This window comes from Canis aureus, chromosome 17 (assembly GCF_053574225.1).
Source record: "Canis aureus isolate CA01 chromosome 17, VMU_Caureus_v.1.0, whole genome shotgun sequence".
NCBI classification, from domain to species: Eukaryota; Metazoa; Chordata; class Mammalia; order Carnivora; family Canidae; genus Canis; species Canis aureus.
This window is the reverse complement of record NC_135627.1, coordinates 31,077,700-31,101,473: the sequence shown is the minus strand read 5'-3', so window position 1 is coordinate 31,101,473 and position 23,774 is coordinate 31,077,700. Positions and strand designations below refer to the sequence as shown.

The 23,774-nt window shown below is 42.8% G+C and overlaps 2 long non-coding RNA genes across 2 annotated transcripts in view; one reads left to right on the top strand and one right to left on the bottom strand.

The window, feature by feature from the left end:
* Positions 1-4,587: 4,587 nt before the first annotated feature.
* Positions 4,588-21,808, top strand: LOC144287889 (uncharacterized). The gene is made up of 3 exons (XR_013355703.1): positions 4,588-4,781; positions 17,517-17,654; positions 21,664-21,808. It is a non-coding gene; the product is annotated as an uncharacterized LOC144287889 (long non-coding RNA).
* LOC144287888 (uncharacterized) overlaps positions 21,380-23,774 on the bottom strand; it is a 186,826-nt gene continuing 184,431 nt past the window's right edge. Inside the window, exon 15 of the long non-coding RNA XR_013355693.1 lies at positions 21,380-23,421. This is a non-coding gene — a long non-coding RNA (uncharacterized LOC144287888). The remainder of the gene's footprint in view (positions 23,422-23,774) is intronic.

The window sequence follows — 23,774 nt, the reverse complement described above, 5'->3', positions numbered from 1 at the left end:
GTCCAGTGTGGCAGTATGTGAAATATTCCTAATTGCTAATAATTGCAGAATGATCTTTGACTTTTTCTGCCTATATTCTGGATCATTCAAATTAGGACAAAATCTGTCAAGAAGCAGTCTGTCTGAACCATACTTCAAGCCAGGGTGTGGGTGTGGAAAGTTTATAGTTTTAGCAAGATCTCTAACTCCTAGGTAACATTTGCTGATACTATGATTATGGAGATAACACGCACTGCAACATCAAAGAGAAAGGCAAATGATAAGAATCTCGGTAACACCCATATTTAGGGTCCTTCTCAGAAATCAAAGTTGAAGTAGAACATTAACTGAGTTTCATTAAAAGGGCAACATGAGTCATGTGGAGGGAGCAGACCACAGAAAATGTGGCTCATGTAACAGGGATGGAACGCATGGCCATGTTTCTATACACCCCAACAGGGAATGATGTTTCTCCTTGGTTCCCCCAAGGAAAGGTGTTAAGGTTTCATTTTCCATGTCCCACATTATCCTGGGTGTCAAAGATCTAAACTTTGGCTTTTGTATTCTGTAGATAGGGTTGGAAGTGACATCCGAATTTGTAGGTATTCTGGGTCACTTCAAAAAGGCCCATGTAACACATCCTGAATTGAAAGCCACCTTTTGCCTGCCAATACTCGGTGTAAAAAAGAATCCTCATCCCCACTATATACAACTTTGGGTGTTATTACCAAAGGTACTGTCACTGAGGTGAACATGAGTGAGTTGGGTCTTGTGACACAAGGAAGCAGCTATTTGGGGAAAATATGCCCAGGTTACCAACAATCCTGGAAATGATGGATGCAGTCCTGCTGGCTGAACAGCAGTTTCAAACAAGTAATCCCTTATAATTACTGAAGACTACACACCAGTCAGGAAGACCACCATTGTTGTGGTTCTGAAGGCTACCAAACAGCCTTACGCATCTTTAGTCATCGAGACAAGTATTCATTATACTGTAAAAAAAAAAAAAAAAGAAAGAAAGAAAGAAATAGACATTTATTAAAATAAGTGGCCTTTAGCATTTGGATGTTCATACATTTTTTTAAAAAAAAAAAAAGCTCTTCATGGAGGTACCCACTAGATATCCACTACAAAACCAGCTGCTGTGGCTCCTGGGTGGGGATAGATAAGCAGTGCCCAGGCCACTGTAGCTTCAGCTGTGTTCATGTGGCATTAGCTCCCAGAGTCTCAGGGCTCTTCTGTTCTCCTTCCTGTGGTCCCTCCAAGCCTGCTCCTCTCATTGCATGGCCCACTGATTGCCTCAAGTGTTACAATCCATGCCTACTCCTCTGGCACAGCCTCCCATCGCTGACCTCCCTAATCTAGTCTGCTGAGGCTCTTTATCTGTTTTCTTCCCTGCTAATTGTGTGTGTTCCTGTGTGTGTGTGTCACCCTGCTTCATTTCCCTTAGCATTCCCTCAAGAAGGAATTCAATACTTTTGGCACCTTGGTGTCTCAAGTCAGGGTGTTAGTTTTTTTAAAAAAGATTTTATTTATTTGTTCATGAGAGACACACACAGAGAGAGGCAGAGACATAGGCAAAGGGAGAAGCAGACCCCCTACAGGGAACCTGATGGGGGACTCAATCCCAGGACCCCAGGATCATGACATGAGCCAAAGGCAGACACTGAACCACTGAGCCAACCAGGCATCCCTGAAGCTGGGGTACTTTCCTATGAACCACTGTCAGTCATGGGCTAATGGCAGCTTCTGTTCGAAAATCAGCAGGGATTTCTGAGAATCTACTCTTTGCTGCACACCATGTTTCTCCTAGGGACACTGATTTCTGATTTCAAGTGACTTGTTCCAATTTTCATCTAGGATTACATTAGTTTGTGGGACAGATGTGCTTCGAACAAGGACTCTCCAGAATTCCAGGTAAGTGTCCCCTTGTAAGGGATATGAATTTCAACAATCAGAAAAGATGAGTGTGCACAAGTACACAGATTTTTTTCTACCTTCATAACTAGACACATCTCATACACTCCCTTTTTTTCCTGCTGATAATAAAAACAATCATTCCACGTGGATGTTAAAGAATGTTAGAATGATTCAGTCCAACTTGTGGCTGAAGCACCAAAATAATAGATGCCAACGATTCCCACATTTCACTTCCTACCATGGGGGTAGAGGAGAAAAACCAGTCATGGGACCATTGGCCTCTAAGCCACTGAGTATAAAGGGGGATGTGTGGAGTCTTCCTTTGTCACCTCTAGTCAAGGGAGAACTTCAATGGGACCATTGACAAAGTTTTCCACCCACGATGGGATTAAAGAATTCAATTAAGTTTTGTTCTTCTCTCACAACTTTCTTGGTGTTACCATTTAGCGTGAAGAGAGGCTTAGTCTTACTGTTCTAGGTGAGCTCTAGGCCAGGCCCTGTAGGTCACCGGACTCTTCTCAGATAACATCCCCCAGTCATGTCAGAACCACCTAAGGTAGACTTGTTTTAGTAATTAATGTGTTTGAATGTAATAAACAAAAACCTAGATTTCATCCAATGTTAAAGCTTCCACCTTCCCTAGCTCAACCCGGTGATGAGTGAGAAGCCAGGAGGGGAAAATTCTGTTACTCTGTCAGCACCTCCAGGAACACGCCCTACATACTGGCTACAGATTCTGACCCCCTGGGGCTTGGGGCATGGAAGGCAAGAGGAATTAAAGGCTGGACAAAATATTGCTCACTGGCACTAATCTGGAATCACTTTCCACAGAGATTGGCAGGTGTTTAAAATGGATTTTTTTCTCCCGTGGGTGTTTCTTCACAGGCTCCTTGGCAGCATGGCTGATGCCTGTCCCACGCCTGTTTGCTCTTAGATCCATCCTTTACTCCACCTGCTCTGCATTTCCGCAGAGCTGGCTTCTTGGGGTTTGGTTAATTGGAGGCACTGAATGGGGAATAGAAAGTGAGGAGGAAGGGAGAAGCCAGAGTACTTCTTTCCATCTCACTTCACCTCTAGTGGTCTCTCCAGCTGTGGCTCAGCTCCCACTGCAGAGTCCCAGATCCCTTCCAGTGGTCCCAGTTCATGGGCTCCAGTAATACCACCTCTCGCTTCATCCTTCAACCTAAGGATGTAGCGGCTTCCTGCTCTGCTTATCTCTGGATTACCTCTCCATCCCCTGTCTGGTTCTCAGTTCCTCTCTCACCCGTATAAACAATTCACTGCAGTACATTTCCACCACTGTACAAGCACCTGGAGGTGTTTTGGTTTTCCTAGTGAGGCTCCGATGATGTGCTCCAACACACATACACACTGCTACCCCATGACTAAGGACCTTGCCTTCAATCCCCTGACATGGGTGTGTAGTCTGGCTGGCCACTTGCAGCTTTTCCCTCAATCCCTGGTCACTGTGAACACTCGAGTATCTTTCAGTGGAGGATTCCTCTCCCTGCCAGTGGCCAGCTGGCTGGAACCTAATATGAACCAATTGTATATGTCCTAGATCTGGTCCTCTGGGAAAAACCCACCATAGAAACTGTCCATGGAAATCTAATTATTGCCTGTTTTAGCCAAGGTTCCCTCAAAAGCAGATTGAGACAAAGGCTTCTGTACCAGCACTTCATTTGGGATTATGATCCCAAGGACTAGGAGTGAGGGATGAGGTGATAGAACAGGGATGTTGTATTGGTTTGCTGTCATTGCACTGTCTTAAAACTGTACAAATTTATTATCCTATAGTCCTGAGGTCAGAAGTTTGAAATGGGTCTTACAGATTGAAATCAAGGTGTTGGCAGAGTTGGTTTCTTTTGAAGTCTCTGAAAATAAAATCCAGTCCCTTGTTGTTGTTGGGTTTTTTTTGTTGTTGTTGTTTTATTTTGTTTTGTTTTGTTTTCGGATTCTAGAGAATGCCAGAATTCCGGGACCATGGACTTTTTCTCACATCACTTGAACATCTTGCTTTCACACCTTGTACTATCTCTAAGTCTACTGCCACTTTCTTATAAGACCCTTGTGATTACATTTGGCCCATCCAGATAACCTAATATACTCTACCCTTCTCAAAACCCTTAATCACTTCGAAAAGTCCCTTTTGCCATATAAGATAACCTATTTACAGATTCCAGGGTAAGAATGTGACCATTTAGCTGGCAGGGGGGAGGGAGGGGGCGCAGGTTGTCATTATTCCACCTACCACAGAAACACTGGCCACTACTATGGGCAATTCACCCCTGCAAAACCTTCTAAACAGTCTTAGCAAATTCATCTCAGAACTAGCCCCCTAAGGGAAGAAAGGGAGACAAAGTTATCTGACAGCACCCATCCCCCATTAGCCACTGTTTTCCCCAGGGCATTAATTCCCACAACCACACCTTGTGAGGGATGTGAGGGGGCAGGAGAGAGAAAACCTTTCAAAAGCCTAAAAAGGAAAAATCAGAACTTATCTCTAATGACTAGTATAAGGCACTGATACAGATTGGACTAAAGCACCAAGAAAAGCAATTAAAGAAATTATTCTCTGCCTAGCTAGAGTCCATTCTTACTGAGAGCTGCAACTTGCCTCAGAACACATGAGGGATAGAGCATCTGAGCCCTGACCAGGCATAGTTCTAGAATGTTACCAGAGTGACAGAATCAGGAGGTAAACAACATAAGCTATTCAGGTCATTCATGTTCTCAAGAACAACCACCCTTCAATGAGCAGGCACCTGGACTTGTTGAAAACATTAGAGCCGACTTCACTCTTCCACCACGAATCAGAAATGGAAGAAAAGTATCTGTGTATGGAGACTGGCAGCGGCTCAAAGAGGAACACCACCGCATTGGTAATCAAGAGTGTGAACTAAGACAATAATACTGTCTCACTTATCAGAGAGGCAAAGACTAAAAGGAGAAAATAGATACAGTATTGGAGAGGGGATGAAAAAATGAGCATTCTGACAATTTCTCAGGAAGCATGAATTGATAGTTTTTTGAAAGGTGATCTGGCCTTAGCTACCAAAATATTACAGGTGCAGCCCCTTTGACTCAGAATTCTGCTTCTGGGGGGAAAAAAATCTTACAAAAATACACACACAAATAAGCAAAAAAGTCTATGAAAGCATACTTGTTACGACACTGAATTGGAAATCATCTGAGAAGTTGTTTTAGGAAGAAAAAAAAAGAATGAGTGAGTTCTTTGTGTACTGATGTGGGAGAGGCTCCCAACACAGAGAAATGAGCAAATTGCAAAATAGTGGGTCTGGTATGATCTCACTTATATTTCACAAAATAGTATCTGCATGTGAAAGCTTAGTGTGATTTGACGATCATGTCAAAGCCCTGCTATGTTAAGGAACAGCTTTTGCATTACATTGTCCCTCCAATGGCCAACGTGGGCTTCACAGAAGAGAGGCTGAGGCACCAGAGCTGCTTCCTTTGTGTGACTTCCTCCTTTGCTTATAAGTAAAATGGGTAATTAAGATGACGAATGAATATGAAGTTTGTGTTAATGAGAGTGCTGATAGCGATAAGAAAATCCATTCTCCTGAACAACGCTGTATATAATCAATTGTTAGATGCGCCCCATGTTTGGGTTTTCTTGCTATTCTATTGAAACTCTTATAGGTAAAACATAATTCTGCTTTAAAATTCTAAACTCTGTAGTTCTAACCCCGTTTTCTATTAAAATAATTTATTATGTGATTTTTTTTAAAGCAAGACAAAATGCCTGAAGGAGACAATTACTGAACTATAGCAGGACAAATTTACATATATTCCTAAAAACCTAAAAAGTCTGACAACTTCAGGCTAAACGTGGCAGATGGGACATGGATGTTGCTTTCTTACAAAGTCCCACTGAAATAAGACTGGAAGAATAAAACCAAGCTATAAACCCACAAGGATCAAGAGAATGTAAGAGGACACAGTTGTGTAGTGAATGAAGAAGAGGTGGCAATACATTTTTGGAAGAGGGAAGAGTGTAAAGGAATGGACAAAGCTGGACTATAAGGGCCCCTGTCGGTGGTGGCAAGGGGAGGAGGCTAACAGGAAAGTCTCCTGAGGGCACAGTTGCCTCAAAAAGCTAAGCAGAGAATTGTAAACAAGCCCTTGTAAACCTGTAAGAGGGAGTGGGACCTCTAGACCCCCATCCTCATCTGACACAACCAAGTCATTGCTGCTGATGGGAGCTCAGAAACATGTGGTAGCTTCCTCGATTGCTTTCTTGTCCACTAGATATTGGACTCCTCCTGTAGGGGAGTTAGGGGTAAGATACTCTGTGTAGGGAACAGACCAAAAAGCTTGGGACTGCTGCTGCCTTTTCCTAATCCTGGGAAAACTGCCACAATCCCAGTAGGAAGTAGGAGGAATCCAAGAGGGTGGAGAGGGCAGAGGAAAAGCTGGAGTTCTTCTATGAGGGAGGCCAAGCCTTCTCCAGGGGAACCACAATGTGGCTCCAAGACTGAGAAAGTAAAGCTGTTTGGTGGGCATTATGCTAGATGATATAATGTCCCTTTGCAACCGTTTTTGCCCTAAAACACATCCCACAGTTTTGAGAGAGCTAAGAAAAGAGAAAGGGGGGGAAAAAAAAGACCATTGTCTACCCTGGCAGAGGGAAGAAAAAAAAAATTGTATTAATCTAAGATGGCTGAACACATCAAATTTAAATTCCAGACTTATACCCACTGCAGTCAGCAGAAAGCCCTGCCAACACCGACAGCTTATTCGGGAAATACCCAAAGCAGCAAAATCCTAGAGCAAGCATGCATAGATTCCTTGTCCTGGGAATTAGCAATAATGAGATCTGAAGGTGTATGGTAGTGACCACAACTCCAGTGAGTATGTACCAGCCAATGACAGCACAGGCTAGAAAAGCACTCAGACCTGCTCAGTGTCATAGGAGAAATATTTTCCCTGGGTGACTTTTCTATTCAAACCCACTCAGCTCAAGAGAGGTATTGGGTCCCATAACAAGTACTCACCCTAAATCTAGTTACAAAAGTCTAAGACTAGTCCCAAGAAGACCCACAATCTGAAAGATTTAACAAATTTAACCGAACTTGCTAGTGACCATGGAACTTGAGTCACCAGATAGCCAACATCAGGATCTATCCCAATCCAGCAGTATCACTTACCTATTGCCACCACACTGTGGCATAAATACAACCACAAAACCTCAGTGGCTCACTATAATAAATATTTATTTTGCTCACAAATCTTTAGGCCATCTGGGTAGTCCTGCTGTTCTGGGACAGGCTTAGCTGATCTTGGCCAGGCTCACTCATGGATCTGCAGCCAGCTGGGGCCTGATTGTCTAATGTGGCCTCAATATTCAGCTGGGGTATCTCCCTTCTGATTCATGCAGTTCCTCAACCTAGCAGCTAGCCCAGCCTTGTTCTTATGAAGGAGGCTGGGACCCAAGAAAGCAAGTAGCACCCAAGGCCTTTTGTGGCCGAGGCTCAGAAGGGGCTCGGCTCATCTTTATATCTGCTGCCTTTTATTGGCCAAAACAATTTACAAGCCAGCCCAGCTTCAAGAGTGGGGAAGTAGACAACCTCTTTACAGGGGTGCTAAAATTTTGCATTGCAGGGAGCATAGGAACAGGGAGGGGTGATACACGAAGGACACTGATATCTTGACATAAGAGAATTCGTTCCGTGAGTAAATCAAAAGAACTTGGTTGAAGGCAATGTGATATCCTAGAAGGAAAAAATATATATATTATATAATATATATAGATTATATATTATATATATGTATATATTGTTGGGCTGGCGAGACTGGGGACCTCAAAACAGCTGACCCCAGGCCAGCAACCTCCCAATAAGGCTGCCTTGCCACCCTACCCTTACTTAGCACACAAAGACCTGTAACCCTTGCCCTAATCAGAATGCCACCCTGCCCCCATCTTCCCACCAAAAACTCTTTATAGACCCCCCTGCGGTTTGCCTGGGTGACTTCCCTGACTCAAGCCCCACCCCCACCCCCAATCACGGAACCTCACTCCGGAGCACTCCCCATTAAAACACTCTCGAACCTACTGCCTGGCTCTGCCGTTTTTTTAATTTCTCCACTGCTCATTTGGGAAAAACCTAACATATATATATATATTAGTGAGAAAACTGCTAAAATCTGAATAAAGTCTGTATTATGGTTAATAGTAATATTAATCTCCTAGCTCTGACAAATTCATCATGGCTATAAGGTGTTAACAAGAGGAGAATCTAAGTGAAGGACATATGGAAACTGTACTGCCTTTGCAGCTCTTCTGTAGAACTAAAATTAATGCAAAATACATTTATTTTTAAAGGGGCATTAAAAAAAGGAAGGAAAGAAGGAAGGAAGGAAGGAAGGAAGGAAGGAAGGAAGGAAGGAAGAAGAAGAAAGAAAGAAAGAAAGAAAGAAAGAACGAACTGGAATGCAGGCCATGTTGGTGTGCAGCACCTGAAACTGGGTTTACCACTGGAGTCACTGAAAATGCTCCATCCTATATTCAGAAACTCCCGTAGCCTGGGAAAATTTGGCAACATGTAGGGCACGAAAAGCCAGAGCAGGTGGCTTGGCCAGGGCCACGTCTCTGCAGACCTCCCAGGCAATAGCTGCACTGAGCCTCAGGCTTCAGCAGGGGAGGCACCGGCCCAGCAGGGCAAGGGGCTGTGCCAGTGTTCTTTCTCAGTGCAGTGAGACTGAGGGGTGCTGACCCAGCTGGCTGTGGCAGTGGGAGCAGATGCCACGTGGCAGTGCCTAGGGATTTTCTTCTCCCTTTTTAAGTGAGTGAAATCTAGACTCAGACATCTCCTTCTGACTTTGTGAGAGTGACAAGTTGTGATCTTCTTCAGTGTGCTTATCTCTGAGTCTCACGTGGAGACCAAGTGAGACATATAAACACATGGTGAAGGTACAATGTGATAAGATCCATGGGAGTAGGCGGGTTCCTTACCTGCTGTGCTCTCTTCCTTCAGGAAACTGCAACCTCCTTCAGAATGGTTAAGACATAGGTGTCTTCCCCCTCCCACCCCTCTGTGTCCCAGAGGTGGGCACACGACATCGGACCCAGACCCGGTTACTCAGAGCAAACCAACCCTCTGGGCACTGCACCTGGTCAAGGGAGAGGCTTTCTCCAAGGTGTGCTAATAAGACCCTCTCTATCATATGTGAGGTAGGATCTCTGGGAAAAAAAGGGTCTTTCTTTCACTGATACTAGAAGCTGTTATAAAAATAAAGACAGTCTGAAACTAAAACCTACCAGAGGGAAGAACCAAGATATGGAGAGAGAAAATCATCACAATCTATAGCTTGAGCTCCTGGATACAGCCAGGCCTGAGGCCAGAGGCACCTCTTGGACTTCCATACTTCTGGCCATAATCTACTTTGAGTTGGGTGTTCTCTCACTTATACCCACAAAAACCCTGCCTAATGCAAAGATCAGTACCTGCAAATGGGGTTTGGAATTAACAGGCATTACAATGAGGATTTGATTGAAAACAGGTGGGATGCCAGGCAGTGAAAGTGGCCTTACCTTTTCTGCGGGGACAATGGGCTTGGTAAATGTTAACAAAGCAGCTGGGCAGATTTTTCCTGTTTGTGTTTTGGGACTCAAAGCTGTTCACTTCTGGATCAACTGTGACAAAGTTAAAGTGGGCTGTGTTTCACGGCCTTCGGGACAGTTCCTAGAAGCCTCAGACCAAGCTAGCTCTCTGATAGCAGAAACGGAAAGTTACACATATCCCGACCAAAGACATCACTTCTTCTCCCTGCAATCTTTATGAACATACAAAAACCGATTTTTCTATTCCAAAAGGAGATAATATCAGGTTGTAGGAAGAGCTAGAGCACAGGGGAAACCCTGTTTCCCAGGTCTTTATCAAACACCTCTGCATCTATACACCCTATTCCCTAAAAAGCTATAATTTCTCCCATTTTAAAAAGATATCCATGAGGATGAACCCCACATCATGAGCCCAGCCTACGGTTCCAATGACAGAGACCAAGAGGTACATGGGTAAAGACTTACCACTAAGGGACCCCAAAAGAAGGTTGGACTCCAGAACCATGCCCTAGTATGACCACCGGTCTCAGTCTCCAGGCCACTGAATTTCCAGAAACGGAAGAGGCTGGCCTCCCCCTGAGATTTCAATGCAGCGTTATTTCCACAGATTCCCCAAGCCCTGCAAACAGGCCTGTGATTGATGGTTCCTAAGGCAATCCCCAGGCCCCCAAACCTGAACTGAAAGAAAATGGGCTAGGGTTCTCCAGCACTTCTTCCTGAACTTTATGGGTAAATTCAAGGAAAAGATTACAGGAAGTCACATTTCAGCCTGTCTCTGGCCCAAGCCCCAGTGCAGCATGATCAGCAATAAATCGGATCCTGCATTTTCATCCCCATCTGGCCTGTGTCTAACCCACAACTGATTCAGAATTAGGAAGAAAAAGGGTAAGTAATTAAGCTCTGCCTCAAACCCCCCTAACAGGGGGCTGGTACTTTATCCCACAGGCTTTAGGGAACAATAGGGATCTATCGCCAGTTTCACGCAGGTATAAGGCAGATAAAACTCGAGATGGGTTCTGTGAAGGCAACCATGACAGCGCAGTGGATTGGTAGGAGAAGGGGAAGACTGCAAAAAATTAGAACAAAAAATTAGTGAGCCCTGGCAACAGGAAAACCAATAATGGCTTGAAGAATGGAGTTGCAATGAGTAGGGAGAAAGACCAAGGGACACTGAGGTTGTGCAGATGATAAAATCTCACCAGTATAGGAGATGCAGCTAAAGGGGCACATCCTGGAAGATAGCACCGAGAGGAAACTTTATGATCTGTAAATGGATACAAGTCACTCGGTTTGTTTTTGTTGGAGGGAAGGGAGAAGCAGACAGCTGGAATTCTATCTGAAACAGAAGGAAAGATTTTTAAATCCCTGTTTGTTTTACACTTGAAAAGGATTTGTCCTGAAAATTGCCAAGCTGTATAGATGCTCTTAAGGGATTTTGGCAAGACATACACAAAAGAATGCCTTGGGTGGCTTACCGAAATGCAGCTCCCTGGGACCTGAAACAGGCACTTAGGAGCCACCCGGTCCACTGCACAAGGTTTTATGTTAGATAATGAGGTTAATTACATCCCTTCTGGGTTCCCTTTAACCCGGATGAGAGCACAGCGCTAAACTAGCCTAAAGGGTTCACCTGGCTATAGAAATACGCAGACCAGAAAAATTTAAAACACTCTTTCGTGATTTATAAAAGCTGGAAGAGATTATTACCTGCCCAAAGGGGCGTAACAATCACCTAGTTCTTTCGATATCCCTTCCCTGACTGGGATTCTATGATACACTGCATTGCCTTCCATGCTTTACCTCCCCTCCTCTACTACAACTTCATGAGTCCCTAAAGAGTTCTTTCTACCTGAGAGACCCACTGATCTTTCAGGCAAATGCAGATTCAGTTTGGTAGTTAGAGTCTATCCATCATACAGGGTCAATGGGAGGATTAAATGAAATCTTGAGGGGTAGGTGCTTGGCTTAGATCCTGGCATATAACAAACAGTCACATATGGTGGCTATCCCCAGTTACTTATATCATTGAAAAGTCTGGCTCTGGCTACAAAAGAATTTAGCAAAAAGACACTTTGCTGTTCCAAGTATCCAGCAACCCACCCCTAATTTCACTCCAGTCTGTACTCCTTCCTCTGTTGATGCTTCTCCAGAATTAATATATCAGAAGAATTCAGGACCAGAGATGCTTAAATTTAATTTAAAAAAAAAAACCTTAATGGTAATCAAAACACCACTCAAGCATTCCTTGGCTGAGTCCAAGATTATAATTCGCTACCACACTTAGGCTTCTAACGCTTTACAAAGAGTAAAAATTATTTCTCATCATCAGCAGGAAGACTTAAAGTTCTTTCCCAGAAACAGCGTAGAGTTCTTTCCCCGACTTGGCCAGCTGCACTTGAATTCAGGGTTTCCGCCCTAGAAAGAATGTGGTTGTGTCCAAGTGGAATGAGTCACTGAATTCTAAGCAGAAAGGTTTTCATCTCTTTAAGAGAAGCTGTGGAGAGTTCCATATTTGTGGTGAAATAGGGCTTAAAGTGGACCAGGACAAGAGCCATCTCATATCACATCCTCTCTTCTGTGCCTCATAGCTAGGAGAGGAAGGGAAGAACCGCCGCCGGGAGAGAAAGAATATTTGAACTCTGGCAACAGGCCACTTGGCCTTGTGGATTTACCAAGTAATCTTGGCCAAGAGAAAAAGGCCCTTGAGTTATGGTATGGAGCATGAAGCCCTTCTGGGATGCTCATGAAATGCTTGTAGGCTGTCTGTCGAGAGCCCTAGGCCTCATTGAGGCCTGCTGTCCTGCTTGCTGCCAATCGCTCTGCAGACCACATCCCATCTCCACCTTCTTTGGACTCGATCTGTATAAACTATACCATTACTTTTGAAATTTGCAACAGTTCACCATCTCCCCAGCATCAATCATGTGAAGATGAGCTTTTGTGGAGTAGTTTGTGGGAAGAATGAAGTTTTCAGAGGGACTTAGGAATATGCGAATCTAAGCTTTTTCTTTTTTTTAAATATCATCACTGAGGATGGGCCAATTTAGTTCTGTCAGTGCTCTTCTACATAATACTTCATTGAATTGTCATACCTACCTTGAGAAAAGTCAAGTAGATATTAGTTCCATTTGATAAAATCATGTAATAGGCATGGAATGAACAAATTACTAGAATACAAGTTGCCCTGCCTGGTGTTTTGGGCACTATAAAGCTGAGGAACACAAGGTCCCCACTCTCTAGTAGCTTTTTAAAAAATTTTAATTTGTTTATTTGACAGAGAAAGAGAGAGCTCAAGTAGCGGGAGTGGCAGAGGGAGAGGGAGAAGCAGGCTCCCCCTGAGCAAGGAGCCTGATGCAGGACTTGGTCCCAAGAACCAGGGTTCATGACCTGAACCGAGGGCAGATGCTTAACCAACTGAGCCACCTGAGCCAGGTGCCCTTCTAGTAACTTTTAATTAAGAGAAAAGACAAAGCAAAGTGAGCTATGAAAAGCTTTGGGTATTTTTTATAAACTCATGAAAAGCATGGAAGGATTCTATGCAAGAGCAAGGCACAATCCTAACTGCATTTTAGAGAGCCCCCCCTGTTGGTAGAATGGAGAACAGACTTAAAGGGAGCAAGCAAGTCCTAAAGCATTAGGAGGCTACTACTGCAAAGATCTAGGCAAGATATGCAAAAGGCTCAACCTAGTGTGTGGCGGCGGTAATGCAGAGAATACAGAGGGAATGCAGAAATGCATTAAAGGATTTTAATCAGGGAAAATTAGTAGGACTAGTGGCAAATGATCGATTGATGAGGGGTGCTGATGAAATGTGAAAAGGAACATCACACCTAAGCCTTCAGCAACTGGGTGGGAAAGCAGTGCTGTTCACCATAGGAGAACATGGCATAGATGGAGAAGGGCATTTAGACCAGGCCAGAACAAAGGAGCCTGGGAAGGCTTCAAGGAACCAGGACACCACAAAGGAGGCAGTGTAAATGTGGCGGCATCATAGCATAGAAGGTTGGGAAAGCAGGCCAGGGCCATGAATGCCAAGCATGGATTTTGGACTTTAATTCAATGAGCAATGGAGGTTTGTAAATAGTAGAATCACAAGATTGAGGCAGTTCTCTTGGAAAACCAACCTGATCAACAAAGAGACTAAGATTCCGAAAGGTTAACTGGCTAAGACAGAGGTGAATCTAATATGCAGGTTTTTGGACTCCTGGTTCAATCCATCAGAGGAGGAACCTTGCTGGCTTCTCAGAATTCTATATATGTGTATCTCTCCCCAAGAAGTCTTCTGCCCTCATGGAATCCTACAGCCTTTATACTCAGCTTGGGCCCGACATTTAGCACACTAAGAGAATGGATGGCTACTTGCACTGTATTTTTAGTAACAACCAAAGAGGCTTGTTCTAATCACAAATGTTCAAAAAATAACCATAGGTGCTAAATGTAGATCCTGGCCATGCTCTTTAAAACTCCTCCACAGGTAGGAATCTAGTGGGAATTAAAAGGGTGTAGAACTTACTGTAAAAATAATAAAATGGCCTGCAAATACAAGTTAGTATCATAATAAGACAACAACAGTAAGAAATACATTTTACTGCAGTTTTATTCTGTAATTTTATTTTATTCTGCAATTACTTCAGACATTATTTCATCTTCAACAACAGCTGTGTGATAGGTGAGGAGACTCAGTCCAGCTAAGTAACCTCCTCACTGCCACACGGCAGAGTCATAATTTAAGCCCAGCTCTAACTCCAGACATTCAGCTTTTAAATAGTCTGCTCTTCTGTCCTTCCCAAGCATTTGCTAGAGAAGATTCAAAAGAAGCTAGAAAGAGCAAAAGAGCTTATTTTTGTACAAGGGCAATGAGCAGTGATTTCCTTGTGGCTGCACGGGCCACTATAGCAGACAGTTGTCTCTTACCCAGAGCCACAGTGAGAACCTACCAACTCCAGTAACATTCCCATTTCAACCTTCCCTGCTATTTAGGAAGAACAAAATTCTGTCACACTAGAAATAAAGATTGGGGAGGAGGATAGAATGAGAGGCAAGTGGGCTACCATTAACTTCACTTATTTTAAATCAACACTTTGATGAACCAAAACAACCAGGAAATTAAAATAAACAAAATTTTACAAAAAAAAAAAACAAACAAAAAAAGCAAAACCAAAAGTAAATAAATAAAATAAACGAAATTCTAATGAGTGCATGAGCTTTATGCACACATGTGCTTGTGTGCATGTGTGTACTCACACAGAACTGGAGGGAAGGCCCTGGAAAACCAAATAGAGTCAGCATGAAGCAGTGGGCTTTCCTGTTAACTTCCTGGAGCTATTATTTTCAGGATATAAAATGCTGTGTGTTGGCTCTTCCATTTTATTAAAGCCCTTAGGTAGATTTTTTTTTATGAATGGCATTATTTGCTAAAATAAATTTAATAAAGAAGTTCCCATGGGAGCAAAATGATGAGTTTTTTAAGGGAATATTTTGTAATATAACTTTACCTCAACATCCCTCTTTACCACGTTTATTCATGACCAGGCGGAGAATTTAAAATCTGCTCCTTTTGTAATCCATCTCTTGAGAAAAAAGAAGGTTGGGCTTAATGAGAAGTAATACTCAAAAGAGACGAGCTACTATGCTGGGTTAGGCTAGCTGGGAAGGAATTATGGGAAAAAGGAGCCATAAGAAAATACCTAATGAAAGCAACATGGTTACAGCATGCAAAAATTCACTTTTTCCTAGTACTGATTCCTTAATTTTTGCAAATTGCTGACCTAATATTCTCAGTTTCCTCTCACTGTCTATATTATATCAAATTATTTGCCCATTATTGAATCAAATTAGGGATAATATGGTCAATGGGAATCATACAGTCAATCCAATCAATTGCAAAGCAATTCATTACAAATGGTGACTCTAACATGAACAAATGTCAATTCCGAGGAGGAGAGACAGAAGGAAAAGAATTGAAAGAGTAAGGGCAAGGAGTGGGGAAGGGAATCACTCCTAAGCACAAGAGCTTATGGAACAAGGTGCATGTTTCCCTTCTATATTTAAGTTGTTAAAAACAGAAAGAACAATTAAAGAGGTTTAAGAAAAAAATAAATGAGTAGTAAATCTCAAAGATGTTGTTCCTATAGCCATTTAAAACATAGTTTACATAGCTAGAATACACAGTGAACATCAATGCATTCCAAAAAGAAGAAGTGGAAAAAATCAAATAAAGCAACATGATAATCTCAATAATGTGCTGACCTTTACAATATTTTTTTTAAGCAGAGATGAAGAGTTAAGGGTAGCTTATTCCAGAATACTCAAATCTAAAAGAATATTTATTGACATAACAGAATTTTTTAAGATCATATGAACATTGTTCATCATATGTGGGTTTTTTTTAAAGATTTTATTTATTCATTCATGAGAGACACAGAGAGAGAGAGAGAGAGAGGCAGAGACACAGGCAGAGGGAGAAGCCGCTCCATGCAGGGAGCCCGACCTGGGACTCGAATCCGGGTCTCCAGGATCACACCCCGGGCTGAAGGCGGCGCCAAACTGCTGGGCCATCGGGGGCTGCCCTTATCATGTTTTTTAAAGTGAGGCAAAGATCTTTAACAGAGGGACACCTGGGTGGCTCAGCGGTTGAGCATCTGCCTTAGCCCAGGAGTGATCCTGGGGCCCCAGATCGAGTCCTGCATTGGGCTCCTTGTGGGGGCTTGCTTCTCCCTCTGCCTATGTCTCTGCCTCTCTCTCTCTCTCTCTCTTTGTGTGTCTCTCATGAATAAATAAATAATTTTTTAAAAAGATCTTTAACAGAAAAATAAAAGAACTTTCATCCTTAGCATGTCAAATGAGTTGTTAAAGAAAATAAAAAAGACTCAGTCTAGGAATCACCAAAGAAATTACAAAAAAATATTTAAATACCTCTTCCTTCCTGCTTTTTCTATAAATAGTAGTTTTACATTGAAAAGTTGGAAGGATTTACTATAGAATCATAGATCTGGAAAGAACCTGTCTAAAACTCTACATTCTTCTAAACAGGGGTGATTGCAGATCAGGCAAAACTTATTTCTATTTAACCTTTTCTTAGGAGGCTCAGAAAGGAGACACTACAGTCTTGAAAATGCCTGTCAGTCTATTCCCAACAACTTGAAAGATCATTTTTAACTCTAACATGAGACCAATAAAAATACGATAAGCAACTTGCAAAAAGAGACATTCTTGCTAAATACTGTCTTTGGAAATTATATCTTTTCCTTCTTCTTGATATTAAAAAAATGCAATCAAGGAATTTATAACCTATTTTTCTAAGCAAAAAAACCTTTTAGATAAGCAAAGGGGCCAGCCGGTCCAAGGAGGAGCCTGGGAAAGGCCCAGACAAGCATCAGTCTGGCTCCAAGGAGACCCTGTGTCTGCAGTAAGCAAATTTTGCAGGGACTAACTCACCTGGTGAATCACAACAGCTAATCTACGTCTGGAAATGACAATGCAGAAATAATTCACGGTCCTGTGCATGATATACAATTGGGACCTTCAGCCCTACACTTGAAAAAAGGCCCTCGACAGCCCAGCTTCTTTGCATTGGAGAAGAAGAAAACCTAAGAGAGATCTTCATCTCTTCTTAATCAATGCTTTGGATGAGGTGATGGGTGTTCATGAAACTTACTGCGATGGTCATTTTACGGTATACATAGAGCAAATTATTATGTTGTACACATAAAACTCATACAAGGCTATATGTCAATTATATCTCAGCGAATGAGCAAATAAATAAATAGAACTTTACTTAAGCAAAATATGGATTTCAAGAATCTTAACAATAGGAAGATTATGATATGAACAATAATTAAAAGAAGAAAAAAAAAATACAGAGGACAGGGGAAAGCTAGAGGTCATGCTAATTCGCTAACTTACAGAGCCAGGGGTTCCCATCAGTACTGTCTAAAATTTGAATCTGTTGTTTTAAAAAATGACCACATTCTATTTTCTTAGCAAGGTTCCTTGAGAGCCAATTTTCCTTACAGTGAACATTTCTCTCCAGTCCCTGCAGCCTCTGTCTGTGCCAGCAGTCTCTGATGGTGGAAGAAGTTTGGCAGGCTGGAAGGTGCCCCAGGAGAAACCCTCAATGAATGAGAGGCAGGAACTGGTGTATAGTACTGGACAGAAGGAAGATTCTGAGGTGTGTTCTGAAGTCCTTCGGAAGCTGCCTGATTTCTAACAGCCCCAGTCCCCCCATTCCACATGTTTCACTGGTTTTCAGTGCCTCTGTGTCTCACCTGCCCCTTGTCTCACAGTGCTCCTGGGATCAGATGTCAAAGTCATGACTTGCACTCAAACCCTTGTCTCAGATTCAGCTCTTGGGAGAAGCCACCTGTGTTAGTCTGCACAGGTGGCCACAACCAAATACTATAGACTGAATGGCTTAAACAACAGAAATTTATTTTCTCATAGTTCTGGAGGCTAGAGGTCCAAGATCAGTGTTCCATTGTGGTAAGGCTTTTTTCCTAGCTTGAAGATGGCTGCCTTCCTTCTATGTCCTCACAGGGACTCTGCATTTGCAGAGAAAGAAATCTCTCATGTCTCTTCTTCTTCTTAAAAGGACACTAGTCCTATTGGATTAAGGCTTCACCCTTATGACCTCATTCAACCTCTTCACAGACCCTATTTCCAAATACAGTCATATTGGGGTCTGGAGAGGATACACCTCAGCCCCTAATGACATTCTAAGGTGGGACCTCACAGGGAGGAGACATCAGCTCCATGCTGCTCCCACAGGGACTCTGCATCACAAGTAAAGCAGTTGCTTAACCTGAGTCAATAGAGGGTCAGGTGAGATGCCCCACTGTCTGGCTGCAAGGCTTAACCGAGCTTCCTCAGGTGCCACTGTCAGGAGCCACAGAAGACTCAGGATGGCAGGACACCATGGCTTACGTACCTTCAGCCCTTCTTACCCTCTCAGTGAGAGAACTAGCATCCACGTAGTGGCAATGGCAGGAAATAGAGTGTATCCATCCACGTACTCTCACAGAAGAGGGGAGGTGGCAATTTCTCAAAAGAAAGCTGAGAACAGAAACCTTATGTGTGAATCCAAGTCCCAATACCCAATAAATGGAGGACACAGTACAAAAACTTATGGTACATACATATCCTTTTTTCCTAAGTGATAAAACCATATTTTCCTTTTTTGTATAAACACTAATAATAACACCTAGCTTCAAGGTCATGGTAAATAAATGAGATTGCAGATATCAAGGGCTCGGTCCAGTGCCTGAGCCAGTTGCCGTCACTTGACAAGCATGACTTCCCTTTCCCCTTCTACAGAATGTGAGTATCCTTCTCCCCCTCACTGGAAACTGGGACTTAGACTGGCCTCTGGCTCAGCCTGAATAGATTATTCACGGCAGTCTTATTGCTGTCACTACCAGTTTTTAAAAACTACCTCTAAGTTCTTATGTATCAAATTTTGTCAAAATGAAAACAAAAAGTTTCTGTCTTTTGCCATGGACTTCTTAAGCTTTCTGATCTCTACTAAAAGGAAATTTGAGGTACAAATTTACTCTTTAACTGATTGGGGGTAAAAAAAAAAATCAAGCCTATTTCAAGTATGTATCAGTGTGATTGATCTATCTGGTTCCTACATTGGAACAAGGACTATCCACAAGCACCTACTTCCAGAGCTTGGCTTAGGGGATTGGTCAGATAAAACCTTTGATCAAAGGAGAGCCCTGTTTCACAGGGAAGACGAGGCACAGCAAGACGAGGGGCTGACCCCTATTTTAGATGAGACAAATTTACCTACATTGCTTCTCCTCTCAGTCAATAGGGATCTCTGTTTCTAGAAGTCAATCTCATTTTCCAGTTCTTTGATCTGTTAGCATCCAAAGAACATCTATTTTTCCATTCAAACTGTTTCATGTTTCAAATTCCCACCCTGCAATGACTTCTCTGCTCCTCCTCTCAATACATCCATGTATTCCTCATACATTTCTCTCACTCTCCAAAGCCCACATTTGCCTTTTATTTTCTTCCTATTAGCGTGTTACACCAAAGCCATCCCAGTACTAGGCTGTCTCTATGATGCCTTAGTGACAATATAGTGAAAATCTGCATGACAGCTGGCTCTCTGGATGACACACAGAGTTTAACTGATGTTTGGTATTCTGTTCACACTGTTCTCGGGTCCTAAACTGAGAGGGTCTGTGGCTTTTAGAAGAGCCTTCCTTGACAGTCTCCACAAACTTTTCTACCTTTTACCCTCCTGATTTCTCTAAAATTAGCAAGAGGTAAACTGTTGGGATCCTAGAAGAAGAATCAAATAGGCCTGGTAACAATAAACAAATTCCCACATCAGTTGACCAAACAAAATATTCAACCCTGACTCCCCGAGAGAGAGCAGCTTGGTGCTCCCGGCAGGATCCAGCAGCCCACTCTCCCGCTGCGTGCTTGCAGACTTCCCTTACAATGACCGATGACCGATGACCACAGCCTCACAGCTCACAGCAAACAGGAAGCAAGGGGAAGCACCACATGAAATGTGCTGAGAGCCCCATAGGGTGTAATCCCAGACTTCCCACAGTGCCCTGATGACATCCTGTGCCTTTGTCAACTAAGCAATTTGAATTCTCTCCATTTCTAATGGATGAACCACAGACACCATCTGCCCCATGCTGTCACCCAGTGAAAGAATTCTATTTCTAACATTCCTCACGTGAAATCATCCAACATCCACTAGACTATTTCTAGAAGGCCTTCGAGGGACAATGGGGACAGAGGCTGCTCCCTTTCTCACATCTCATTTTGAATCTCTTCTTCTGTAGGCTAAACAGTTGTGGGTCCAACCTTCACTCCTGGTTAGGCATGTTTTATGGGTCCTCTGCTCTCTTAGTTGTTCTCTTGTTACACTTGGGTTTCAAAGCTGGTTCCAATACCAAAGGTGTTCACAACTCCAGCTAATATTATTGACACTATTACTGATACAATATTACAACACATTGGTATTGTCTGCATCATGGTAGGCAAATGGCAAATACCAGGGGCTTTCGAAGTGATTTTTTATTATTCCTTATTACATACTGGAACACATTAGCCTCTCGTTAGCTTCCCCTTTCTGAGTTTTCTCAAATAGTTGGGCAGGCACAGGGGGAAAAATATCACATTCATTTTCCTGCAAAATCAAAACATGTCTTATAAATGTCTGATTATTTCCCAGGAACTTTGTGTTACTTAATATTACACCATTCCTGAAAAGAATCACCAGCAAGAATTAAGGAGCAATGAAATTTAACACACAGGACTGGAGGAAGATGCATGTTAGAATGTGTGGAAAATCTACGTGACACAATGAGTCAGACACTAGGGAGAATCACATTGAGCAGAGTAAACATGGAAACCGAACTTTTTAAAAAAATCTGATTACATGTCCAGAAGCTAGAGTGTAGCTCTGTAAGTTGGTATTACTGAAAGCAGCAGAGTCGAGCCAGTGTCCTGCTTCCTATATGTTAAGTGGGCAAATATTGGGGACCTGGGTGGCTCAGTGGTTGAGCGTCTGCCTTTGGCTCAGGACGTGATCTGGGGTCCAAGGATCGAGTCCTGCTTGGGGCTCCCCATGAGACGTCTGCTTTTCTCTCTGTGTGTCTTTCAATAAATAAATAAAAATCTTAAAAAAAAAAAGTGGGCAAATACTGGACACTGCAAGCTCACCGTGCTTTAAAATCTCTGCATGGCAGGCTGAGGTGGGGGGGTGAGTGGGGAATAGAAAGAAGGCAAGAAGGAAGGAAAAGTAGGAAGGATGAAATCAGTAACAGAACTAACCAAGCCTACTTGCCTCATACAAATGGCATTTCTACCAAGAGAATAGAAAATGATGATAGAGCATTTCCTTTTCAATAACCCGTCTACCAACCCCTCCCCCCCCCTTGTGTAGCTGCTGTAATGATTCATGCGGTAATTAGTAAAACCTTCCCTATCTATATTCTCTAATGTGAGTTTGCAAAGAAGAGCATAATGTAAATACCCTAAAATAAGACACCTCTCCAAGACATAAGCACACACCCAAAGCTACCGTTAGACAACAGAGAAATAGAAAGAAGAACTGCTCTCTCTTTTGTGACTTCAGAGCGTGCTGGTTTGGTACAGGGAGGGAGAGTGATCTGTGGGTTTGTGATTTTTTGTTTTGTTTTGTTTTCCAGAAGATAGCATCTGCTGAGAGCCTTTTAAAAACGGAAAGAGAAGCTACTGCAGGTTTAGTGGATACAATGTGAAGAGCTGTCTTTCCTGAATCACAAACAGCAGCAGATGAAAAGGAGAAAGTAACTAAAGGTCATCGCACACTCACGGCCTTCTGAGTTTGGGGCTTTCCTTTTTCCTCTGACTACTACACTGCAATCTATTTACATGCTGTTTTCTTTGTCAGATTGAGAAAAACAGGCAGGCCAAAAGCGATTATTTTCCAGAAGCTCTGCTTGTTTAGTGTCATGGGAATTGGAGTTTGTTATCTGGTACATTTGGGAGTCACAGCAAAGGCTCCACATTGTTTATGGATTGCTTTCCTAGTTTGGCATTTCCACCATCCTTACCCTTCCAGATGGCTTTCAGGTGCACCTGTCCACCTTCTCATGGATGTGAAAGTGTGGCTGATGTTCAACTGTCCCAGGCTGCCCTGCACTCGTCCCAGAATCATTAGGAGCAGAGAAGTTTTAAAACACACAGGAAGCAGGGCTTTTCTCCAAGTCTTAGTAATCATATTTTGGAAGGGATAAGAGACTTGACAAATTTTTCTGATTTTCTGGTCAAGCAAAAAGGAAGGTCTTGGAACCATCCGATAAAATGTGTTCAGTTTACATCTACTATGTGCCCAGAACAATAACCAGGCACTGTAAGGGATGTGGGATTTTAAAAATACATACATGGTCCTTGCTTCTACATAGTTTAAAATTTAACTGAAAAAAAAAAAAAAAAACGTAGAGAATAATGAAAAGACAGCAGGAAGAAGGGAAGTCTCAGGAGGCACAGAAAGTCCAGCAAGACCTTGAACCAATAGGACTCATGGAGAGCTATAGAGAGGGGACTGCAGCCTGGAAACAGCACGATTAAAAGCAGGAGGGAGGGACCACTCTGAAAATTTTCAGGCAGACCCAGTAAATCTGAGAGGAAGCGTGCCACCACGGAGAAGGCCAATTAACACGTAAAAAGCCAGCTTCAATTATTTTAATTTTTGGAAGGGGTCATTTTTCTGCTCTTTAGGGTATCAAATGCTTTGGAACAAATGTTTTATTTTTCTCTCATTTATCTCAAGTTCTATTTCCTTTAATGTACAAATTCCTGGAGGGGGTGCTGGGGGTTGTTTGTTTGGTTGCTTGGTTCGGTTTGGGGTGGTAAATGGCATGCGGGACCTGAAATAGTGCTTCCTCATAAGCAAAGTACAACCTCTTTTACTGCGGAAGCCACATGTGAGCAGCACATGTTCCTCATGCCACCTGCCCACCCATAATGCCTGGCCTAATAATAGCTGGGGTGGGGGGAGTGGGTGTTGGAGGGGGCAGAAGGGGGCCGAGGGGGACTGGAGGTGGTGAGGAGCACTAAAAGAGCAGGAGAGCTAGATGGATTGGTTTTGAGTTTTTCTGTTCTCAGGACTTGGTGGGGAATTGCTTGTTAGTATTTTGTAGAGGTTAATGTTCTATTAATTCCATTAGAAATGGAAAGAATGCCAAAACCCATACCTGGAGAGAAGGATAATATTTATCTCATGAAAGTTTGATAACATCTACAAAAGAACCCCCTTCTCTCTTAAGGCAGTGTACCTCTGAGGAGGCACCCTGTTTTTTCTGTGTTCAAGTAATACCCTGCAGGTTATTGCAAAACTGTTAGTTCTGTTGTTTAGCTTTGAAATTCTCTTTCAGTTCTCTTCCTTCCATTGAGCCAGTGTTCAGGTAAAGCTGTGAAACAACCTGAAAACAAACAAAAGATAATATTATACTTTGTATGTCAGATCTCTGCCAAGTGCCTTACCTGCATTATCTCATTGGTTCCTTCCCACCACCCTATGAGGTTCCCATTTTATAAATAAGGAAACTGATGCTCAGAGAGGTTAGATCACTTTTCCAAAGTCACATTTTTAGCATCCAGTGGCTCTAGGTCTGCTCTTAACCATCATTGCAAATTTCAGTGTGGAGCTGGGGGGTAAGTGAAAGGGAAGAGCGGCCACTGGAGGTTTGAAATGAACACTTCTGGGAGGAACTGAAAAGATGATACTGGTGTCAAAGTGGCTGATCTCTCATTCTGAGGAGGAGGGTAGCTGAAG